The sequence below is a fragment of the Desmodus rotundus genome, chromosome 13 (assembly GCF_022682495.2).
Source record: "Desmodus rotundus isolate HL8 chromosome 13, HLdesRot8A.1, whole genome shotgun sequence".
In the NCBI taxonomy this organism is placed as follows: Eukaryota; Metazoa; Chordata; class Mammalia; order Chiroptera; family Phyllostomidae; genus Desmodus; species Desmodus rotundus.
The window spans coordinates 67,118,931-67,124,552 of record NC_071399.1 but is presented as its reverse complement, the minus strand read 5'-3'; the positions used below and the strand labels follow the sequence as shown (position 1 = coordinate 67,124,552).

At 38.6% G+C, this 5,622-nt stretch overlaps 1 pseudogene; it reads left to right on the top strand.

Annotated features, from left to right (window-relative positions):
- The first annotated feature begins 1,116 nt into the window (after positions 1-1,116).
- Positions 1,117-3,740, top strand: LOC112310395 (F-box/WD repeat-containing protein 11 pseudogene; annotated as a pseudogene).
- The last annotated feature ends 1,882 nt before the right edge of the window (positions 3,741-5,622 follow it).

Here is a 5,622-nt window from a genome sequence, read left to right as displayed (position 1 = left end):
AGAAGTAGAATTTCTTTGAAGTCCAAACAAACTGGGGAAAAACGTTAGGAAAAGAAGTGGTTGCTGAAGCTGGTATGTATCTGAAATGTGTACCGTCTGCGGGAGCGTGCCGAGAGTCCGTGAACCTGTACTCTGCAGGCTGGGAAACTCTATAGGAATTCACCCCACATAAAGTCAGGATTGGATAAAGACTTACTCAAATAAGAAAAAGAGTAACTAAATAATAGTTTTGAAGACAGAAAATAAGGAAAATTTATTTTTCATGGTCCAGGCTCTTGGTAGAAGTAAAATAGAAATTACTTCCCATGAGATTTTTATGGCAACTGTCTAGATACGGGAATTCAATTTACACCATTTGTCTGGTTAAAAAAAATACAAAAAAACTTGAATGTATTTCCTGGATTTGTATTTCCTTTGGGTCTCAAGCAAACAAAAAAATCATCTACTGTAGGGAAATGACCCTAGAGCCAGGTTTCATAAAAATGCCACAGAGGGTTATAAAAATATATACACCCCAATTAAATTTAATAAAATATTACAAGAAACAAGACTCCATGAATGATATTCATCAGGGAAAATTAAAAAATACTAGATACATAAAAATTACATATTAGAATTATTACATTTTACAGTAGGCTGGTTAATGGCTCCCAAATATGTTGACATCCAAATCCCTGAAGCCTGTGAATATGTCATCTTACCTGGTAAAAGAGGTTCAAGAGGTGTGATTAAGTTAAATGTTTTAATATAGAGACATTATGCTGAATTCTCTTGTGTTCACTATATCCTTCTAAGATCTAGTAGAGCTATGGTCCGGGAGAAAGCAATGTGATGACAAAAAGCAGAGACTAAAGTGACGCAGCAATGAGTTAAAGTATAGAGGAATGCCAGCAGCCTGTAAAAGCTTAAAAAGTCAAGGAACACATTCTACTCTAGAGTCCTCAAAAACAACCAGACCTGATAACATCTTCACGTTAGCCCATTAAGAACTCATTTTTTCACTTCTGACCTTCACATGACATCCTCACCCAAGGATGTGTTTTATTGATTTGAGAAAGACAGCAAGGAGAGAGAGAAAGAGAGAGAGGGAGAGAGGTTGAGAGAGAGAAAGCAACGATGTACGAGAGAAATGTCAATCAGTTGTCTCCTATACACCTTGACAAAGAGTCGACCCCACAACCTAGGTATGTGGTATGGGCCCTGACTGGGGATCAACCCTGCCACTTTTTGGTGAACAGAAAGACCCTCCAACCAACTGAGCCACCCAGCCAAGGCTGACCCTCACGTTTATAAAAGAATAAACTTGTAAAATATTTACTGCAGATACATGTATAGTTGAAATCTGTCAAAACATGATATTTCAGGACTACATTTTATAAAAGGTCAGTGTTTTAGACATACAGAAACAAAAGTGTCTTTGTATGTTTATTGCAAGACAGAGGAGAAAGGGGTACCAAAGTAATTCAAATGTAATTTTTCTAATGCATATATTATATGTTATAATACTATATATAATACGTGTATATATACCATATGCATTTAATACATGCATGCATGTAACACATGCATTAAACAAGATACATGTTATATACATAAATACATATTAGAATGCATGCAAGTTACATTATATAATGTAACAATTTATAAAATAAAGTGCTGACTCCTGTAATTTTTTTCATTTAAAACAGAAGTGGAATACAATTTTTTTTAAGGAGAAACATGAATACTATGACAAAATAGCATTGATAATGACAATGGCATATGCCACCTTTCATATCCAGTTACCCTAACTTATATTTTGTTCCTTTTTCAAGAATGTTTCTAACCCCAGAACTTGTTCAGAGTATTTTCTTCACTTTTATTTCTATTCATTTGTTTAATCATCAACTTTGTCTTGCAACATATACCAAATATTTACTCATGTTTTCTATCTAAATCCAGTCATCTTTATAGGTCTAACTCAACTTGTCACATTGTCTGTAATTGTTCTAGAACTCATGTACCTTTATAGAATAGCCTGGGACAAAAACAAAAACAAAACAAGAAGCAATAAAACAGGTCAGTGGCCCAGGTGGGCTGGCAGCTAGTGTGGGTGCTATTACCGCCTCCGTCTCTGCAGCCTCCTCCCTGGCATCCTTGCCCTGGACATTGGCTGCTGAGTGGGGAGAGCCAGGCAGGGCTGCTGGGGGCATTGTGGAGCCCAACATGGTCTTGAGGACAAGAACTTCGAGCTCATGAGCACTTTAGTTATGGAGGATCAACATGAAGATGAATCCACCAGGAAAAATTCTCTGTGGCAGATAAGTAATGGAACATCATCTGTGATCATCTCCAAAAAGAGGTCATCAGAAGGAAACTCAAAAGGAAAAAGACTTTAAATATTAAATATTAAATACTTATTAATTCTACATTAAATAAATTTTTAACCAGTGGCCTGAATCAGACCAAGGGGAAGTTGTGGAGCACCTTACTTCCGACCATGTCATCACCAGCGTTGGCATATTAACTCGTACGTGAAGCCTATGTTGCAACAGGACTGTATCACTGCTTTGCCAGAGCAAGACTTAGACCACATGGCAGAAAGAATTCTTTCCTACTGGAGGCCAGGTTTCTCTGCATGCGGTAGGGCTGGTATGGAAAGAATGACAGCAAGTGACCTCTGAAGGAATGCTTCAGACGAAGCTGATTGGATGAGTGGTGCTCACTGACCCTCTGTGGAAGGGACCTGCAGAAAGAAGAGGGTGGGATCAGTACCTGTTTAAAAACAAACCCACAGATGGCCCTCCCAATTCATTTGACAGGTCACTATACCCAAAGATTATCCAGGATACAGAGACGGTAGAATCTAACTTGCTGTGTGGATGACACAATTTGCAGAGGATTAAGTGCTGCTCTGAAATTAGCAAAGGCATCTACTGACGGTGAAAAAATTACCAGTTTGCTACAAGGTAATTCTGTTACAAATTGGGATAAAACCAGCTTGGGATGGTTGAAAGTGTTAATGGGGCACACTGACTCTGTCCTTTGTCTCCAGTATGATGAACGTGCCATTGTGACTGGCTCTTCAGAGTCTATAGCACCAGTCTCGTATGTGAATGGGATGTGAACACGGGTGAAGTTCTGAACACGCTGATCCACCACAATGAGGCCATATTCCACTTAATGCTTCAGCAATGGACTGATGGTGACCTGTTCCAAGGACCACTTCATTGTTGTGTGGGACATGGCTTCTGCCACTGATGCCACTGTATGCCTTGTCCTTGGCCCCTGTGCTGCTGACAGTGTAGTAGACTTTGATGATTAAGTACGTCATGTCTGCCTCTGGTGACAGGACCCTCAGACTCTGGAGCATGAGTACCTGAGAATTTGTTTGCACTCTAAATGGGCACAAGAGAGGCATTGCCTGTCTCCAGCACAGGGACCAACTGGTTGCTAGTGGATCATCAGATAATACCATTAGGCTCTGGAACGTCAAATGGGGAGCCTGGTTAAGAGTTCTAGGGGGTTGTGAAAAATTGGTGCGATGTATCTGTTTTGACAAGACAATTGTCAGTGGGGTCTGTGATGGGAAAATAAAAATTGGGGACTTGCAATTTGCTTTTGACCCTCCAGCCCCAGCAAGCACGTCGTGATTGCTCACATTGGTGGAACATTCTGGACGTGTGATTGGGCTACATTTTGATGAATTTCACATCATCAACAGCTCTCAGGATGATACTATTTTGATTGGGATTTCTTAAATGTGACTCCAAGTCCAGAATGAGACTCATTCTCCCTCCAGAACATACACTTGCTCTCTCTAGACAACAGGCTGCTCCACCCATTTGGGGGTTTCCTACTCTTGAATTGACAACTACATGGCTACCAAATGCCTAAAGGAGTTCTTTACAGATGAGTTATGAAGCTGGAATTGGTTCTAGATGCTGAGAAGATGCAAAGAAGCCCAATTCTTCAAGTTCTGACATTTCTCACCTCCAATTCCGGTCTCCACTTTGAGAATGATACCTTAGCATCACCAAATTCAGGTAGGACAAGGATCCCATTTCCTCCCATCATCAATGAAACAGATCTAAAGGACTAATAAAAGCCTCCTGTTAATGAAACCTCTTCCTGTGGAAGCACACTCTACTACCAAAGAGAAGGTCCTTGGGCTCTGTTTTGTTTTGTGTTGACAACAGTGTGGGGATCCACATATGTGTATGTGATTTGTTTGGGGAAGGCTTTGCTTTTTTTCCTTTTTTTTAATACATCCTTCACTCCCACATGACTAAACTTCTGTTTTTGAAAAATTGAGTCTTAAAGTATAAAAAGAAATACGCTTCCATCCATAAGGTAGATGTCATAAGCTTTCCAGTGGTTGTGAAAGTGATGTAATTTTACCACCCTTCATCTTACAGCTTTCCTAGCAGACTGGTTAGGAGAGCCTAGGGAAGGGAGGAGGAGGCAATTTTTTTGAACAAATCAAGTTTCTGTTGATGTTTTTGAATGTTTAATATAAAAGGTCTTGTTCCTTGAGAGATCATGGCCCTTGAATATGCACACAACCTTTGAACCGTACCTATTAAATTATAGCAGGGGACTAAGGCACCAAGGACTTCTTACTTTCTGGGGTTACAATAGTACTCCCCAGCAACACTGTAGTTTATTTTACTAAACCGTAATGGAGCAACTGTAAATTACTGCTATATTAATATTTTTAAAGCACTGGCATAGTCTAATTGTTACTTATAATTAATTATATTTGCCAATTATCTATTTGAAATAAATTTGAGTCTGAACAGCTATTGGAACAATTAAATTGTACAGATATTATTCGTGACAGCTTTGTACTGTGGAATGTGCTTAATAAACAAAAAGTTGACCTTTGTCCAACAAATTGCTAAATAATGTCAATAAAAAAAAACAAAAAACCTGTTTATTTCTCTTATATAAGTGCATGACTTACATTTATTTCCTAGGAGAGGTATATGTGAGAGGTTGGGTCTACCGGCTTTGGGTTAGTTACCTTAAGACCTATAGCCCTTAAAAGACATAATTTCTCTTTATTCACTGATTGATGAGCACAGGTGATATCTTTAAATACCTTATAAGAGAAGCATTTTTTGTTGTTAACATAAAATTAAAAAGCCTTTCAAAATGAGAGACAACAAGTGTTTATTAAGATTATTGGGTGGGAGGTGGGGGGAGTGGTAAGGGAAAAATGAAGACAACTGTACTTGAACAACAATAAAAAAATGATTATTAAGAATGCCTATTCAGTACATGCTGATTCAGGCAGAAGCCCAAATACTTCTCTGATTAGGAGACAAAGGCAATGGGTATTCATGAGAATTGGAAGGGGAACAATCACATCTGTAGAATGAAGGTGTTTCTATTGGTGCAGATAAAATAACATACTGATGTTAATTCTAAACAATGTTTTAAATTTTGGGTCCAGTAGTCATCATTCTAGTAGTCATAATAACTGCCTTCTTGTTAACTTGTCAAACAGTTAAACAGTTTTTTTCTCTTTTCTTTTCTTTTTTTTGGAGGGTGTGGGGGACTCAAGTTTGCTTAGGCCCAGTCCAGATAATATTTTGCCCTGTTTCAATTACCATTCCAAAAGTTTGAGGCATAAGACAT